The 20,053-nt window shown below is 40.5% G+C and overlaps 1 long non-coding RNA gene across 1 annotated transcript in view; it reads right to left on the bottom strand.

Annotated features, from left to right (window-relative positions):
- The window catches only part of LOC126957638 (uncharacterized), a 39,685-nt gene that overhangs the window by 10,350 nt on the left and 9,282 nt on the right, over positions 1-20,053 (bottom strand). The gene's annotated exons all lie outside the window — the stretch shown is intronic.

Genomic DNA, 20,053 nt, shown 5'->3' with positions numbered 1-20,053 from the left:
TACACGGCATCTGTCATGCACACAGCTGCTGCTGTTTGTCAAAAATCTATCCAAATTTTTCTGTCGCTGGATTCAAAGTATTTTTTATCGACTTTCTTCATTATGAATTAACTCTTCAAACCTGCCATGATTGTTTCTGTAATGTTGACAACCTGGAATTTATTTGATGTAGCCACGTTCCCCATAATACACAACCCCACCCTGCTGGAAATTAGAAAGTGAATCATTTACCATCATCTCAAGGCCTTTGGGATCCTTATGGGTGACTAATCCAAACCAGCAATTAAATACCTGAATATCCTTGCCAGCATCTTCCCCAGGACCATCCAGTCTCTGTTTGGACCCCTTAAATAGTACCTCACTACCTCTCGAGATCACTTACTCCTTTTTAAGAAACACTTCATTCTCTGGAAAGCTATCCATATATTAACTAGAAATCTACTTATTAATGACCCTTACCTGTAGACTTGGAGCACCTATAGAGCAAATTTATGATTTCTTCCATGTAACTCTTTGAAATTTAAAGATAGCTGTATGGCATTCCTGTACTTACTTGTCCTCATTTCCTTCAACCAAAAGGCATAGGCTAAGATGTGCTTTGTCAAATACTACCTGTGTGACATTAGACAGTTACTTAAGCTTTATGTCTTAATTCCCTCATCTGTAAAATGTGGGTAAAATAGAACCATCCTTATTGGGGTGCTATGAGGATTAAATGAGATAAGTTTCTTAGAAACAGTGCATGTCGTATAGTAGGCATTCATTGCACATTATGTAGTATAATATAGTTATGTTGACTTGGTTTCCAATCCCCTCATCCTCATGGTGACTCTCTTCTGGGAACACTCTGGTACCAAAGCCTCTGCTTATTTTTAGTATCTAGTCCTGAACACTACATTCCAGGGGAGGACTGTTCACACAATATCTCCTGCTTGTTTCATAGATTTTGTGGAGAGGGCAGTGCAGGACATCATGAGAATAGCAAGAGTGAAGAAGGTACATCAGGAGGGAGAGCTGTTTCCACGCCGAATCCCTTCCTTGGGTCTGCACCAGCACAAACGAAGGCTTTTATCTAGTTACTGTACACTTTAGGAGTGCTAAACTGTATAGGAGTTTGAGACCAGCCTGGGAAATATGGCAAAACTCTGTCTCTACAAAAAATACAAAAATTAGCTGTGCATGGTGGTGCATGCCTGTAGTCTCAGCGACTCAGGAGGCTGAGGCTTGAGCCCAGGAGGTCGAAGCTGCAGTGAGCTGTGATCACACCACTGCACTCCAGCCTGGGTGACAGAGCAAGACCTTGTCTCAAAAAAAAAAAAAAAAAAAAAAAAAAGGATAAATTTGACTATATAAAAACTTTAAATGTATGAACACTCACACAAAAATACTCTAAACAAAGGCAAAGGCAAATAGGAAAAGCATGTAACAGAGGTCAGCAACCACTCTTCCAGTAAAGGGGTCTTGAGTTGCTTTTGTTCAAACCTCCCCCAACCCACGCAGATGTTATGAGAGGGGTTCACCTATGTGACTGGCATTCAGAACCCCACTCCACTCCATTTTCTTGGGCTTACAGGTGTTATGAGAGGGCAATGTACCCAGCTGGGACCAAGCAAAGCCTTGGGGTCAGCACTAGCATCATCACCATCAGCCATGTTGATGGTCACTATTTCAGGTGTAGGATGTGAGGCTGTGGCTCAGGTGCCCCAGGAAGCGCAGTGCACCTCATGGAGATGGTGTGAGGGCCAGGTTGTTGGATCTGCAGGCACTGACACAGAGTTTGGGCTGTGGCTCAGGTGCCCCAGGAAGCGCAGTGCACCTCATGGAGATGGTGTGAGGGCCAGGTTGTTGGATCTGCAGGCACTGACACAGAGTTTGCGCTGTGGCTCAGGTGCCCCAGGAAGCGCAGTGCACCTTGTGGAGATGATGTGAGGGCCAGGTTGTTGGATCTGCAGGCACTGACACAGAGTTCGGACAGCTTCTGAGCATTCATATGTTAGCCCGTAACGTGGTACCTGCCAGTCCCACTTGACTCTCTCCTTTCCAAGAAGTGGGTCCTCTCCTTTGTTGGGCAACTTCTGGGGATTGACTGTCAGCTCCTGTGCCCCCACATGCACTTTGTACAGCCTCCTCCCCACCTCCTTCAATCCCCACAACTATGTAAGGTTTTCAGAAAAACTTTCTTTTCTTCTTCGTCTATTATTATAATAGGACATCACTCCAAAAGCAATAGGAAAATGAAGTCCTCTTTTCTCAATGGCATCCTAATTAGAGGTGGGGAAATATTTGCTTTATATCTTTCCAGTGCTGGGAAAAAAGGGTGGGGGGGAACAGAATAATACATTTACAGATTGAAGCAATCTGAATACTAATATCCTGCTGCACATATTTGCGTACATTTGATAAACTAAGGGATACTTTTCTTAATCTATAAATTAGGAAATAATTACCTTAATCCATTAAATATAGAAAAAGATAAACACATTCAAAATTAGGTAAATGCACAGCAAAGTGATGAGATACCTTTTTTCACCTATCATCAACTAAGATCAAAAAGTGAATAATATGTCAATGAGGGTCAGGGGAAAAGACTTTCCCATACATACGCTTTTTGTAGAAGTGTAATCTGGTACAAACTATTTGGAAAGCAATTTGTCCATATTTACAAAATTTAGAATTCACATGCCTTTGGATGAGCGATTTTACTTCTAGGAATATAATCTGCAATTATGTTCATATATATGCAAATGTGTATGTCTGGAAACCACCTAAATATCCATCAATGATGTATTAGTAAATGAATTATGGAACATCTACAGGATGTTAAAGCATGGAATCATTACAAAGAATACATTAGATCAATATGTGCTAAGATGGAAGCATCTCCTCCATATATTGTTAAACGAAAGTATGCTCCCATTGCTTGTACATAGAATTTTTTTAGGGAGGAATATCTCCCTCCTGGGGAGAAAGACTGGTGGTGATGGAAAGTGTGGTGTAGGAGGAAGACTTCCTTTTCTGACACCCTTCTTTAGTGTCTACGTTTGTTAATACGGCTTGGTATTACTTTTTCTACAAAATAAATTAGTTTTAAAATCTACGTCAAGATTTTTGATTGCAACGGGAAAAATCAGATAACATGAATTCCCTGTTGTGATACAGAATGGAAAATGCTACATTACCGATGATGTACACCAGCCAAAAGTTTCTGGGGTAATCTAATCAAGCCTTTAGATTTCACTTCCAATTCAGTGAAATCAAGGGATATAGGAACAAGGTAAACACCACAATCAGTTGAATCCTATATTCTCCAGGCCGGCTGGCCTAGTCTCTTCCACGGGTCAGCGTGTTGGAGTTGCTCATCTTTATATGACAAACCAATGCAATGCATGGTCCTGGTTGAGACAAACTGGCTATAACAGGTCTTTTGGGAACAATTGGGGAAATTTGATTAAGGAATCAGGTTAATTTTGGCAATGCAGAAAAATGTTCTTAATTTTTGGAAATAATACAATTTTTAAAAAATGCATACTAAATGTTGATTACTATTTACAATTTACGTTAAATATTTTAGAATATAAAAAGAAGGCCTTTTTAAAAGGCAAGATTTCCACAGGTTTTGATTTGGTAGGGGCAACTTAAGGAGAAGGTAATTGTCTGCCAAAAAGAAAACAGTGCAATTAAGAAAAACTGGCTTGAACTAGCTCTTTCCAGTTCTACAGCAGATGTTTGCTGTACTGGAGTTATCAAGAAAAGCAGATGGCCCTCTGATAAACCCTGCTGTGCATAGACTCAGCAATGCAGACCAGCAAATAGCTGGCATGGAAACCACCTGAAAGGGATCGAAGAGATTCATTGAAACTAGGGGCGAGGGTCAGCTGGAAAAACAATTCCTGCTTTGCAATGATCACGGCCATGATTTGATACTTTATGCAAAATTGTCAGCAAAGTTAAGCAACTCACTTTGGCTGTACAGTCAGCCGCCTTGAAGGTGAGCACATATTTTGTTTAATCAGTAATGAAAATATTGAAAAGAGTTGCAGAAGGGTGCTATTTTGCCTCACATCAGGGTTGTTTTAGGAAAGGATTTTGAGAAAAGTAGATGGGGCATGCTAGCGGTGCGATTGCTGGCACTCTGGCAGTCACATTTCATTATTTATTTGGAGCACAGAGGTGGGAATAGGAAAGAAAGAGAAATAAAAGTCGTATTTTCCATGATATAGGTGCAGATGAGCCAGCCTTTCAAAATAGTGAAGTTGGAGGAGAATCTTTTCATCTGGTGGTGACTACTCACCTTGAGCGTTCTGTGCTTTCATAACTAATCATGTTCAACCATTCTTTCATTGATTCACTCATTCAATCACTCATTCATTCATTCACTGTTCAAATAATATTTATTTAGTGCTTGACTATGATAGTCACTCTTACATGTTCCATAGTACCCTATATTTATCATGAATAAGTTCAATGTAGTTTTTGCTTGTTTGTTTTGGTTTTTTGTTTGTTTTTGTTTTGAGATGGAGTCTCACTTTGTTGCTCAGACTGGAGTGCAGTGGCACGATCTCAGCTCACTGCAGCCTCCACCTCCTGGGTTCAGGTGATTCTTCTGCCTCAGCCCCCTGAGTAGCTGGGACTACAGACGCCTGCCACCACATCCAGTTAATTTTTGTATTTTTCGTAGGATGGGTTTTACCATGTTGGCCAGGCTAGTCTTGAACTCATGAGCTCAAGTGATCCACCTGCCTTGGCCTCCCAAAGGGTTGGGATTACAGGCATGAGCCACCATGCCCAGCCAGTTAAATGTAGTTTTAATACTCCCTTGGTCATTCCTGTTTACTTGCCTGTTCCCTACTCAACAGTACAGTGAAAACATCTTGTTGATTGTTGTATTCTCAGCACCCGGCACATTATAGAACTCAAAAAAAAAATTGTGGAATGCATGAATGAGTAAATGAATGTACAAACCATGCTAGGGTCAAAGGATGTGAGATGAATAAGCCACTGTCTTATGTTGCCTTGCTGAATCCTCTTGTCAAAAGTATTTTGAAGAACATGAACATGGTTTAGGATAGACCAGCATCAGATTGTGCTAGTTTAAGTTGAAGAGACTGGAAGGAGGAAATGGGGGGCATCAGAAAGTGAAATGGCAGGCTGTGCAAACAGAATGGCTCAGGGGACAACCCTGAGAAGGCCCAGACTGGAGTAGATGAGGAAGCATTTAGGAGAGAGAAGAGAGTTAGGACTCAGGGTCATTAGCAATGGAAAAAAGTGCACATTCAAAAATGCATCATTGACTGGGCATGGTGGCTCATGCCTGTAATCCTAGCACTTTAGGAGGCCGAAGTGTGTGGATCACTTGAGCTCAGGAGTTCGAGACCAGCTTGGCAAAATCTTATCTCCACCAAAAGTATGAAAAATTAGCTGAGTGTGGTGGCATGCGCCTGTGGTCCCAGGTACTCGAGAGGCTTAGGTGGGAAGATCGCTTGAGCCCAAGAGGTGGAGGCTGCAGTGAGCCAAGATCGTGCCACTGCACTCCAGCCTGGATAACAGAGTGAGACTCTGTCTCAAAAAAAAAAAAAAAAAAATTAAAATTAAAATATGGGAACCATTTTAAAGCCTTAAAAAAGTAAAACCAACACAAGCATTTTAACTGTTGAACTAAAACATGATTGTGGGATACACTATTTCAAACCACTTTCATTAACAGCAAAATTGATAAAGCATACTTTTCTGATAGGAAGATAAAGAAAGGTTGATCCCCCATTCATAGAAGTTGGGTCTCTTTCCATGATGAAGAAACCTTACAACTTGCCCTAATGGACACATACACCTATATGTTCTGATTTTAGAGGCACTTACACTCGCCTCCAAAAGTACTATTTTTTCTTACTTACTTGCTCATTCATTCATTCAATTCATTCATTCATTCATTCATTCATTCAATTCAACTAATATATGTTAAGGCTGTTATGAGACAGTCACGGTTTTAGATGCCGGGACTACATAGGGTAAACAACTGTCCTAGTTTGCCCCAAGACTAACCCAGGTTTAGCACTGAAAGTCCTGTGTCCTGGGAACCCCTTCTGTCCTGGGCCAATGTTGGTCATCCTAGAGCCTACATCAGTGAGGCGGGATCGAAATTTTAGCCAGGGAGATGCCAGAAAGCCTTTACTAGAAAGGTTACTTTCAAGAAAAGACCTGGAGCAGATAAGGACAATAGCTGCATGGATATCTTGGGGAAGAACAGTCCAGAAAGTCCAAGCCTCAGGCAGGAGCTTCCCTGTCATGTTCCAGGAACAGCCAAGAAGCCACAGTTGCTGGGGACATAGTGAGAGGAGGGGAGGGCAATGGGAGATGAGATCTGAGAAATACCAGGAGCCAGATTATGTGAGGACTTGTGAGTCTTAGCAAGGATTTTTGGCTTTTACTCTGAGCAACATGAGAGGATACTGGAAGGTTTTCAACAGGGAAAGAACAGGCTTACTTTGGCTGTTGTGTTAAGAATAAGCCACAAAGAGGTAAGAGCAGAGAGACAAGGAAGCTAAGCATTTAAATAATCCTTTCGAAAGTCCTAGTCCCACTCAGTTGTTTGAAAGGAAATTGAGAAAACAGTTATGGTCTGTTTTGTGGTCTCAGTTTTATCTTTTCTGAAAAATCAGGGTAGGAGTCTTTATTCTCTCCTGCTTCAATTACAACTGTTGACTTTCCATTTTACAATAAGAGGGAAGCAGTTTCAAACATGAAGAATATAAATGTGTTAACTAAATTGAAACTCTTACTGTAACACGAATGTACAGCCATGGGGGGGTGTTAGGAATGTGGGCCAGACTGCCTGAGTTCGGATCTCAGCCCTGCTACCTCTAGCTAGGTGCCTTGAACAAGTGACTTGGCTTGGGGAAGCTCCTTGCTGTCTTCATCTGTAGGAATTATAGCTCTACCTACTCTTGGGGCCATAGGGAGGATTCGGTGAGTTAACCCACGTGCCTGGAGCAGAGTGACTGCTCATTAATGTTTAGCATTCTTACAACTATTAAGTCACCCAAGAATAGATGCTCAGCTTTGCAATACATGTGGGCTTTCAGAGACAGGGCTTATGTCTTATCATCATATTTTGACTAGAAATACTTGTATAAGTTTATTACATTAGAATGTAATCCTATGTATGAGATATATATCATATCTAGTACATATATGGGTTCATAAGCAAGACTACAAGTTAGAGATCATTGAAGTAAAAAAATAAATGGGAGAGGGGAATCCATTTAAGTTTTCCAGAAATTTTAATGATAGTGAGGATTTGATTTAAAATAGAGTATTTACATTTAACTATTAGACCTGCTAAATTTATTTTTCCAAATTTTCTTTCAAATAAAATACTAAAATAGATATATAGCATTTTAGAGCCCAAGGAGAATATCTTTTCCTGATGAGAGAAATTGAGGAATGGTCTGCTTTGTGTGCTCAGTTTTTTTCTTTCTTTTTTCTTTTTTTTTTTTTTTAGATGGAGTTTCTCTCTTGTCACCCTGTCTGGAGTGCAGTGGTGCAATCTCGGCTCACTGCAACCTCTGCCTCCCAGGTTCAAGCGATTCTTCTGCCTCAGCCTCCTGAGTAGCTGGGACTACAGGCATATGCCACCACACCCGGCTAATTTTTGTATTTTTAGTACAGATGGGGCTTCACCATGTTGGCCAGGCTGGTCTGGACCTCCTGGCCTCGTGATCCACCCGCCTAGGCCTCCAGAGTGCTGGGACTACAGGCATGAGCCACCACGCCTGGCTGGTTTTATCTTTTCAAAAAAAAAAAAAGGATAGGAGCCTTTATTCTTTCCTGCTTCGATTGCAACTGTTGACTTTCCATTTCCATTTTACAATGAGAGGGAAGCAGTTTCAAACATGAAGAATATGAATAGTGTTAACTAAATTGAAACTCTCACAGTGACCTGAATGTACAGCCATAGAGGTGTGTTAAGGATGTGGGCCAGACTGCCTGAGCTCAGATCTCAGCCCTGCTGCTTCTATCTGGGTGCCTTGAACAAGTGACTTGGCCTAGGGAGGCTCCCTGCTTTCCTCATTGCTCCCCTATTGTGGATGTGAGGAAACAGAGGCTCAGGAGAGTTCAATGATTTACTCAAGGTCATGGTTGAAAAAGAAATCATGTTGAAAAGCAAAATCGTTTCATTGTTTTTTTAAGAATCCTCTGGCAGGGCCTCCCCCAATACCATCCCAAAGCAGGATGCTTTGGTCTCAAGGATCCAAGTTTTTGCTCCCTCCACCATCTAACTAGAAAGGCTACTTGGGCTTGCTGCATTCTGGAGAGATTTATTTCTGCCTCCAGGTGTGCTGTATCCTGAAGCATCAAACTTGAAGAATGAGACAAACATGACAAATGAGAGAAATAAAACCAATTTCCACTGGGGCCATAATGTAGGAATACTGCTCCTTCCTCTCTTCTAAATCAAATGTTTGGGCCCCACTTTCCCTACAAATGCTCTCCCCTTCTTGTGGCATCATGGCATTCATTTGACAAATATTTATTGGGGGCCTACTTTGTGCCAAGCACTATACTAGGCAGCAGCCTGCAATGATGAGCATTGGTGCTATAGGATTAATTTGAGGCATGGAAGCTTGACGTCCTCACTGAAGGGCCTGTAACCATCTAGGAAAAGAGAGTCTCTTCTTTAAAATGTGGTAGAAAAACCTATCAGCTGTCATTGTAAAGCAGTGAAAAGTTATTAAAGTAAACAAACAGCCTTTGGCTCTACAAAAAATATAAAAGTTAGCTGGGCATGGTGGTGTACACCTATAATCCCAGCTACTTAGAGAGCAGGGGCTGAGGTGGGAGAATTGCTTGAGCCCAGGAGTTTGAGGTTGCAGGAAGCCATGATTGCACCACTGCACTCCAGCCTGGGTGGCAGAGCAAGACCCTATCTCAAAAATAAATAAATAAATAGCCTTTGGAAACCATGGTCTGATTCTTAAAACATTTTATTTTATTTTTATTTTTTTAATTTTTTTTTCGAGATGGAGTTTTGCTCTTGTTGCTCAGGCTGGAGTGCAATGGCGTCATCTCAGCTCACAGCAACCTCCACCTCCCGGGTTCAAGAGATTCTCCTGCCTCAGCTTCCCAAGTAGTAGAGATGAGGTTTCATCATGTTGGCCAAGCTGGTCTCAAACTCTTGACTTCAGGTGATCCACCCACCTCGGACTCCCAAAGTGCTCGGATTATAGGTGTGAGCCACCATGCCCAGCCTGATTCTTAAAACATTTTAAAGAGCAGAACAGAACATTTTAAGGAGGATATAATGGATAAAATAAATTTAATTAATTAATTAGTTAATTAATTAAGGTAACTAAAGCACCCAGTTGAGTCCCATCTCTGCATTTGCAGCACCACACTGGATGGTGGGCAAGGAGATGAAGAGGCAATAGCAGCAAGGGCCTGGGTCATCCAAAGGACAAGCTAAAATGTTAGTTGATACTTTACCTATACAATAGCAATTGCCATAGGTCAAACTACTTTTTATGTCGGTTGATATGACCAAATGTTAAGGAGGTAGGTCACATAGTAAAAAAGATTAGGTAAGGAGTAGGGAGACCCTTGTTCAAATTCAAGTGACTCCAATAAAGATATTTATGACCTTGACAAGTCACGCTGTAAGCTCCAACATCTAAAGAACAAACAAAAAAGTCAAAAGAACAGGGGAAAATATTTACAAATCATATATATGATTGGGGATTAATATTCAGAATATATGAAGAGCACCTACAACTCAACAACTAAACACCAACAACCAGATTCAAAAATGGGCAAAGGACTTGAATAAATATTTCTCCAAAGAAGATAAATGGCCAAAAAGCATATGAAAAGATGCTCAACATCACTAATCATTAGGGTAATGCAAATCAAAAGCACAATGAGCTATCCACTCACACCTGTTAGGATATACACTATTTTTAAAAAATCAGAAAATAACAAGTATTGGAGAGGATATGGAAAAATTGGAAACTTTGTGCACCATTGGTGGGAATATAAAATGGTGCAACTGCTTTGAAAAACAGTAAGAAGATTCCTTATAAAATTAAAAATAGCATTATCTTATGATCCTGCAATTCCACTTCTGGGTGTATACACAAAGGAATTGAAAGCAGGGAATCAGACAGATATCTGTACACCCATGTTCATAGCAGCATTATTCACAATAGATAAAAAATGAAAACAACCCAAGTGTCCATCAATAGAGGGACAAACAAAATGTGGTATATACATACAATGAAATATTATTCAGTCTTAAGAAGGAAGGAAATTCTGACATATGCTGTAACATGGATGAACCATGAAGACATTATGCTAAGTTAAATAAGTCAATCATAAAAAGAATAAATACTGATTTCACTTGTATGAAGTATCCAGATATCTTAGTCCATTTTTGTGCTGCTGTAACAAAATACCTGAGACTGGTAATATATAAAGAACAGAGATCTATTTCTCATGGTTCTGGAGGCTGGACCCATGCTTAATGACAGGAATATGTTTTGATAAAACATCATTTGACAATTTTGTTGTTGTGCAAATTTCATAGCATGTACCTACAGAAACCTAGATAGTACAGCCTGTCACATACCCAGGCTATGTGGTCTAGCCTATTGCTCCTAGGCTACAAACCTGTACAGCGTATTACTGTACAGAATACTGGAGGCAATTGTAACACAATGGTAAGTATCTGTGTATCTAAACATAGAAAAGATACAATAAAAATATTGTTAAAAAGATAAAAAATGGGCGCAGTGGTTCATGCCCGTAATCCCAACACTTTGGGAGGCCAAGGTGGGCGAATCATCTGAGGTCGGGAGTTTGAGACCAGCCTTCCCAACATGGAGAAACTCCGTCTCTACTAAAAAATACAAAAAATTAGCCGGGCATGGTGGCGCATGCCTGTAATCCCAGCTACTCCGGAGGCTGAGGCAGGAGAATCACTTGAACCTGGGAGGTGGAGATCATGCCATTGCACTCCAGCCTGGGCAAAAACAGCGAAACTCTGTCTAAAAAAAAAAAAAAAAAAAAAAAAAAAATTAAAAAATGATACACCTGTGTAGGACACTTACCATGACTGGAGCTTGCAGGACTGGAAGCTGCTCTGGGTGACTCAGTGACTGAATGATGAGTGAATGATGAGTGAATGTGAAGGCCTAGGACATTACTGTACATTCCCATAGACTTTATAAACACTGTACACTTAGGCTAAATTTATTTCAAAATTTTTTTCTTTGTAGTTTTTTAACTATAAGCTCTAAAAAACTTTTTCTCATTTGTAATGACACAGCTTAACACACACATTGTGCAGCTGTACAAAATTATTTTCCTTATATCCTTATTCTATGAGCTTTTTTCTATTTTTAAATTTATTTTTTTCTTTTAAACTTTTTTATAAAAGTTAAGAATCAAACACACAGTAGCCTAGGCCTACACATGGTCAGAATCATCAATATTACTATCTTCAACCTCCACATCTTGTCCCACGGGTAGGTCTTTAGGGGCAATAACACACATGGAGCTGTCTCCTCCCATGATAACAATGTAGTAGGAGAAGTACACATAAAATAGTGATTAAAAGTATAGTATCTTAAATACTCAAATCAGTAATGAAGTCCCTTATTATCATTGTCAAGTATTATGTTTGGGAGACTGAAGCGGGTGGATCACCTGAGGTCAGGAGTTCGAGACCAGCCTGGCCAACATGACAAAACCCCGTCTCTACTAAAAATACAAAAAAATTAGCCAGTCTTGGTGGTACACATCTATAATCCCAGCTACTAGGGAGGCTGAGGCACAAGAATCACTTGAACCCGGGCAGGAGAGGTTGCAGTGAGCCAAGATCACGCCACTGCACTTCGGCCTAGGTGACAGAGCTAGACTCCATCTCGATTAAAAAAAAAAAAAAATGGCCGGGCGCAGTGGCTCACACCTGTAATCCCAACACTTTGGGAGGCTGAGGTGGGCGACTCACGAGGTCAGGAGATCGAGACCATCCTGGCTAACATGGTGAAACCCCGTCTCTACTAAAAACACAAAAAATTATCTGGGCATGGTGGCGGACGCCTATAGTCCCAGCTACTCAGGAGGCTGAGGCAGGAGAATGGTGTGAGCCCGGGAGGCAGAGCTTGCAGTGAGCTGAGATCCGGCCACTGCACTCCAGCCTGGGTGACAGAGCGAGACTCCATCTCAAAAAAAAAAAAAAAAAAAAAAGAAAGAAAAAGAAAGTATGATGTACCGTACATAATTGTTTGTGCTATACTTTTGTAAAACTGACATTGCAATAGGTTTATTTACACCAGCATCATCACAAACACTCGAGTAAGATGCTGCACTTTGGTGTTATAGACTCTAAGACATCCCTAGGTAATAGGAATTTTTCAACTCCATTATAATCTTATGGGACTACTAAAACATCCTTAAGCAGCACATGACTGTCATTGACTTATTTATTTTGTATTGTCTGCTCTGCTCTCCTCTCCCTTACTCCCCACACACACCAGAATGTAAACACCAGATAGCAGAAAATCTTGTCGTTTCTGTTCACTACAGAGAACAGTATCCTACATAAAGTAGGGCTCAATAAATATTTGTTTTCTTTTTTTAAATTTTTGGTTCAGGGGTACATATGCAATTTTGTTATATTGGTAAATTTTGTGTCTCGGGGTTTTGGTGTACAGATTGTTTCATCACCCAGGTAATAAGAATGGTACCCGATAGGTAGTTTTTCTGATCCTCTTCCTCCTCCTACCCTCTACCCTCAAGTATGCCCCTGGTGTCTATTGTTCTCTTCTTTGTGTCCATTTGTACTCAAGGTTTAGCTCCCTTTCGTAAGTGAGAACATGAGGTGTTTGATTTTCTGTTCCTGTGTTATTTCACTTAGGGTAATGGCTTTCAGCTCCGTCCATGTTGCTGCAAAGGACATGATCTCATATGCACCACATTTTCTTTATCCACTCTATCATTGACGGGCATTTAGGTTGATTCTATGTCTTTGTATTGAGAATAGTGCTGCGATGAACATATGAATGCATCTTTATGGTAGAATGATGTATATTCCTTTGGATATACACCCAATAATGGGATTACTGGGTCAAATGGTAGTTGTGCTTTGAGTTGAGAAATCACCAAGTGCTTTCCACAGTGGCTGAACTAATTTACATTCTCACCAGCAGTGTGTAAGCATTCCCTTTTCTCTGTAATTCTATATTTGTTGAAGGAGTAAATGAATGAATGAATCAATCTCTTCCACCTGAAAAACTTATAACTTGTAACTCTAAAACTCACATTTTCTTTCTTTTTCTTTTTTTTTTTTTTGAGATGGAATCTTGCTCTGTCCCCTAGGCTGGAGTGTAGTGGCACAATCTTGGCTCACTGCCACCTCCACCTCCCAGGTTCAAGTGATTCGCTTGCCTCAGCTTCCCAAGTAGCTGGGACTACAGGCTTGCACCACCATGCCCAGCTAATTTTTATATTTTTAGTAGAGACGAGGTTTCACTATACGTTGGCCAGGCTGGTCTTAAACTCCTGACCTCAGGTGATCCACCTGCCTTGGCCTCCCAAAGTGCTGGGATTACAGGCGTGAGCCACTGCGCCCGGCCTAAAACTCAATTTTGATTGTCCTAAGTTCTAAACAAAAATAATGAAGTAGAGGAAGCAAATGAATGTCTGATAATAAAATGTTGTCTTCCAGATTTACTAGACAGACATTTATGCAAATATATGAAATAATGTATGTGAAAAGTTATTCATTCTGGCTTTTTTGAAGTAGCAAAACATGAAAATAAAGTTACTGTCCATCAGTAAGAACAGGTCAAATAAATCCTGGTATATCTATACAATATATCAGTATAGATCTGTAATCCCAGCACTTTGGGAGGCCAAGGTAGGCAGATCGCTTGAGCCCAAGAGTTCAAGACCAGCCTGGGCAGGACATTGGGAGACCCCGTCTCTAAGAAAATACAAAAATTAGCTGGGCATGGTGGTGTGCACCTGTAGTCTTAGCTAGTCATGAGGTTGAGGTGAGAGGATTACTTGAACCCAGGATGTCAAGGCTGCTGTGAGCTGAGATCACGTCACTGCACTCCAGCCTGGGTAACAGAGCCAAACTCTGACTCCAAAAAACAAAAAAAAATATGGGACAAGGTGCAGTGGCTCACACTTGTAATCCCAGTACTTTGAGAGGCCAAGGCAGGAGGATTATATAAGGCCAGGAATTCCAGTCCACCCTGGACAATGTAGGGAGATGCCGTCTCTACAGAAAAAAAAAAAAAAAAAAAAAAAAAAAGCCAGATGCAGTGGCACACACCTATAATCATAGCTACTTGGAAGGCTGAGGCAGGAGGATTGTTTGAGCCCAGGAGTTTGAGGCTGCAGTGAGCTATGATTGCACCACTGCACTGCAACCTGAGTGAGAAATCTGAACACTGCCTCTTAAAAAAAAAAAAAAAATGGAGACAGTGTTTTTAATGTACTACCACTTGGTTCAATGGGGGCAGAGTGTTTATACATATTTCTTGTACATACATTTCTGACTGAACATGAAAGAACTGAAACTTGGTTGACCGGAAGAGTTGGATGCTTGAGGGACAGGACACCCTTTTTTAACTTTTAAATTTTGAGCCACATGACTGTCTTACTGATTTTACTTAGTTAATTAAAATTAATTAATTAAAATGAGATCAACTTTTTAAACATGAATCTTGTAAACATTATGCAATGCTCCTCTAACAGCCACTTAAAAATAAAATGAAACTGGCAATATAAAATAGTGTTTTAATTTTTCCTTTTTATTGTTTATTCTAGATCATGATTGTATAGTTCGTCTCATTAACAATTAATGACCTTTTAAACATTGGGTTATATAGATATATCTGAATTTATTCATATATATCTGAATTTATTTTCCAAAATGGATTACCTTTATAATAAAGAAACTATTGGAATTAACACTGCCTATCTAAATAATTGCTTACCACAAGTGAAATGACTGTATTCAAAATCTAGACTGGTTTGTGTTAGTTTTTTTGTTTTATTTAATTTAATTGGGCCTTTCCTGGAATTCATAAAATGCCAAGAAGCTGTTTCATATCATTTTTATTTTTACTTTTAAATTTGTATTGGGGTATAACATACATACAAAAAAGTATACAAGTCGCCAATGTACAGCTTGATGAATGTTCATAAACTGAACACTGTCATGTACACAGCAGTAAGATCAAGAAATAGAACATTACCAGTACCTCATTTCCTTCTTTTCACTCTCCACTTCCCTGGGATAATCAATATTAAGACTTCAGAGAGCATAGCTTTGTACTGCCTGCTTTTTACCTCATACAAATGTAATTTTACAGTATTGCCCTTTTGTGTCTGGCTTCTTTTAGTGAATACTACGTTTGTGAGATTCATCCATATTGTAGTTATAAGTCATTCATTCTCATTGCATATAGCATTCCAGTGTGTGAATATGCCACAACTTAGTTATCTATTCTATTACTGATGGCTATTTGCATAGGTCCCAGTCTTGGCTATCTATGAATGAGCCGCTTTGAACATTCTTATGCGTGTCTTTCAGGGGGAACATTTGCATACATTATCCCCCCAGGAGTGGAATCATTTGATACAGATATGTGAAACTCTCATAGATGCTGCCAAACGTTTTTTTCTAAACGATTGTACCAATTTACACTGCTATCAGCAGTAATGAGAGTTCAGTTTCTCCCCATTCTCCCCCCAAGTTTCATATATTTTTAGTTATTCTGGTGGGTGTGTAGGATATCACTGGAAGCTGGTTTTGGAAATTCTAACTTCTTTCAAAAATTCTTTAAGCTGGATAGGTTACAAATATCAAATAAGTTGAAACTGGGAAAATGCAAGTTAAAGAGAACCCTACTTTTATGTATATCCTTTTTTAATATTTGGGGATTCTTATTATATGCATGTATTAACTTGAAAAAATAAATATATGTTCCTCTATTCTTAAAGTTCAGAAGCTGTTGAGTGATGACCATTTTGCTAGTCAGAAATGTGTCACTACTTTTCTAAGTCAACAGGGGGCCATGAACTGATAATAATCTTAAGGTAGACTAAAGTCATGTATTAGTTTACCCCAAAAAAACGCTTTACATAGGCAAAGATTTCCAGCATCAGCACCAGCTAAAGCCCTCACTAAATCCTCTTCAGATGCAGCTGACTAGTACAGTTATGTGCAAACCATCAGGAAGTGGAAATGAGAAAACAGCATGTTTTGTGTGAGAAAAAAAGCGGTGGCGGGGGTTAGGGGGAGTCTTGGATTCCAACCTGGCAGTGAATTTCCCATCACATTTAAGCTCCTCAGTGTGGTGCTGGTGTCTAAGTTCCCCTGGGTTAGAATCCACATCTCATCCCACTATAACCAGCTATCCCCTGAGTTGCTATTGATCTTTCTGTTGCCATCTCTCCCTTCGCACACCACACACCCACCAGGCTGCTGTGTATTTCTTTCTTCTGCAGGGTTGAGACCAAGTCACAGGGCTGTCCCTGGGGTATGACCCCCCAGATCAGGAGCTACCTACTGGAGCTGATGGACCACTTAAACATCATGTACCAGACCCCCGGGAAAAAGGGGATCTATAGCATCCACTCCAACCCTTTCCTATTAAAACAGAGAAAGATGAACTAAGACTTCTATTAGCAGCTCACAAAGGTGACAGAAATGAAGATTTGAATGGCTATTCCAAGAACTTAGTGCTTCTGTTTTCCAATGCCTATCTAAAACAACAACGTTTCAGAATGACTAGGCAACCCAAGGGTTACACACAGTGCAAAAGTCATGGGGTATTCGGTGGGGCAGCCTGGACAGGACAGACTGTTTTCTGTCAGTCACTAACTGTATGTCCAGTGAATCGGAACTTATTCTGACCAGGAGAAGGGACCTCTGGGTTGGGCCAGGTGACTGGGAATGGCCATGAGTCGGATGAGATTATAAAGAGTTTGGGGAGATTTTGAGAAAAACAATCTACTGAAAAGAAAGCATAGAGTAACTCTAACGAGTGTGATCTCTGGCTTCATTCGGCCCAGCTAATGTCCTCTCTCAGCTCTGTGCTTATACTATTGACATGATCTTGGGAAAGTTCTCATTTGGCCTCTGTGGGCCTCAGCACTGTCATCAGTAAAATCGGGCTGGTGAAATCCCTACCTCACAGGGCTATTGTGAGGATTACATAATGCTTACAAAGCACTTAGCACAGCTAACTCCACATAGGAAGTGCTCATAAAGTTATAGTTATCTGCTTTTTTAAAAAAAAAAAAAAAAGCCACAAAAGGGCATGTGACAGGCTAATCATCCTGTTAGAAAGCATTCGAGAAAAAGCAGAAGAGAGGAAATTTCAGAGCTAGAAAGGGAACTCAGGATGCAATTACCATGCTGGGAGGCTAGTTCTGGGAAACTGGGGGTGTCCAGAATGAACGGGAATGTCAGCTGGAGGACTCCTCTGTGGAAAGCTAGGAGATGCTGGAGATGCTGGACACGCTGGCTAATCCCCAAGCCCTGAGGGAAGCATTTTCACCTGTGGTGGAAGGAAGCCCTGAGCCATCAAGCAAAAACAAAAAGCTCAGCTGTTTGTCTAAGAACTAGGAAATTAAAGGCAAAAACTCAAGCATGGGCAGAAGTTGGAGGCACCAGCAGGAGCCACAGGCACCATCAGAGCCGGGCTCAGGAAGGGCTTGCTGACTGCAAGGGAAAGGCAATGAAAGCACCCTGGGAAGAGGCTGTTTTGTGCTCTAAGTTTATGCCAAGCCAAATGCAAAGACAAATCTGAAAAGTCACCCAGCTTCAACTTCTAATTTTCCATATGAAGACACTAAGACCCTTTAAAGGGGTGTAATTGTGCAGTGTGGTTGACCATGCATGAGTGTGTTGGGACAAATGCATGTGTGTGGCCACTGCAATAGATAAGGTACTGGACAGGACAAGTAAACTGAGGAAAGCCTGTGCACCTGGAGAAGAGAGTTTTAGAAGGCAAATCCACCCCATCAACCTTTTAGTATCATCATTCTGACAACAAAAAATAACGGGGGTTAGTGGCAGTAGGAAAAAGTAAGGCAAATGAAATCTTCGGTTTGGGGGCTACTTGGGGGAACATGTTTTTTATAACCCCAAATACACCTTCTATTTACAGCAGAAGTTGAAAGCCCAAATGCCTTTAAGGTAAGGTAAATATGTGAACCAGAAGAGTGCAGGGCAGCTGGGTGCGGTACAGCCAGCAAATGGGAAGGGTGGAAGCACCACATAAAGGAATTTACATTCAATTTTTTAAAAACACTGGCCTTGCCAAAGGAAACACAGAAGTTGGCTCCATTTCCACATCAGCAGTTTGCAAACACTGTTCTGTACAGTGTTAAAATGTAAAACCACCATTAAACACAGTGTTAAAACATCATTAAACATCATGTTAAAATATAAAACATCATTAAACACAGTGTTAAAATATCTTCAACGGTTTAAGGCTAAATGAAACATATTTAGTCTAAAAAGGCCTGTGAAAAGTCAGTTTCATTTAAAGGAGATCCCAATTGAGTGGGAAATGAAAAGTCCTGACATTTTTCCATTTACATATTGGTAAAAGAAACATTTTAGCACTTATTTGAGATGGTTTCTATCTCCTCCTTTGGTACCTCCAGCACCAAGCATAGGGTTTAAAACATTGTATTAATGGTACCTAAATGTTTATTGAGTGAATAAATAGAATTTTAAATAGAACAAAGCACTGGTCGGAAACAGAACAATAACCGAGTCTCTTTTGAGGTTGTAAAATGAAGGGGGTGGATCTCCAACTCTAAGTCTCCTCTTCTTCTTTGAGATTTATTTTTAACCCCCAACATCTTTGTACACAGCCATGGACTTCAGTCTTATGACCTCCCTCATCTGGTTGACTCCAGTAGAGATCAGAGAACATAGGCAGCCTCCCAAGGACAATTTATTACAGAACTCACTTCCTGCCGGGTGCGGTGGCTCACGCCTATAATCCCAGCACTTTGGGAGGCTGAGGTGGACGGATCACCTGAGGTCAGGAGTTCAAGACCAGCCTCTTCAACATGGTGAAATCCCGTCTCTACCAAAAAATACAAAAGTTAGCCAGGCGCGGTGGCGCCGGCCTGTAATCCCAGCTGCTCAGGATGCTGAGGCAGGAGAATCACTAGAACCCAGGAGGCAGAGGTTGCAGTGAGCCAAGATCGCACCACTACACTCCAGCCTGGGTGACAGAGCGAGACTCTGTCTCAAAAAACAAACAAACAAGCAAAAAACCTCACTTCCTAAGTGGTATCCAAACAGACTTAGTTATCTGGGAATGGGGCAAAGGAACTTCAGGGAGCGTGCTAATGATCCTTCTAACTCCCTAACTTCGTGGTTCTTGAGAACAAAGAGTGGACACCCACCTCACAGAGCTGTGGGGGGTAAATAATGTGTGAGTAAAAGGCTCAGTGCCTTTTACATACATGGTGGATATTATCATCTAGTATGGAAATAGGAGGTGAATAATTTTTTAAATGGACCTAATTGGGGGTGGGGGCATGGGATAGTTAGGACAACAAATTTGAGAGGCCCAGGAAAAACAAAAATATTTTGACAGCGCCTATAAATCATTCTGGAAAAGCTGGGAGTGGATAATTTTTTTAAAAAACGAAAATTCCCTATGTTCGAGTACAAATCCTTTTATATACATCTATACACTTAGGTACGCAAAAAATTCCTCTGCAAGAATGGTTAACAGGCAATAGTGGTTACCTCCAGGGAGGGGACTTGATCTGCAACAGCAGCTGGGGAAAGGCTTCTAAAATTTTTTTTCCATGTTTTTTTCTTGGAGAAATAAAGAAAAAAAAAAGTAAAAATTTTGCCATGTGTCTACATTACCTATTAAAAATTCATAATTCATTTGTAAATTTAATGCTACTAGGTTAAAATTTCTCCCAAGTTGTGCCACATTTTGAGGAAACAAATTAGGAAACTCGGCTTTCAGCCTCAATAATATTGTTAGAGAGCTGATAC

Source organism: Macaca thibetana, chromosome 6 (genome assembly GCF_024542745.1).
Source record: "Macaca thibetana thibetana isolate TM-01 chromosome 6, ASM2454274v1, whole genome shotgun sequence".
Lineage (NCBI taxonomy): Eukaryota > Metazoa > Chordata > Mammalia > Primates > Cercopithecidae > Macaca > Macaca thibetana.
This window is presented reverse-complemented; position numbering and strand designations above follow the sequence as displayed.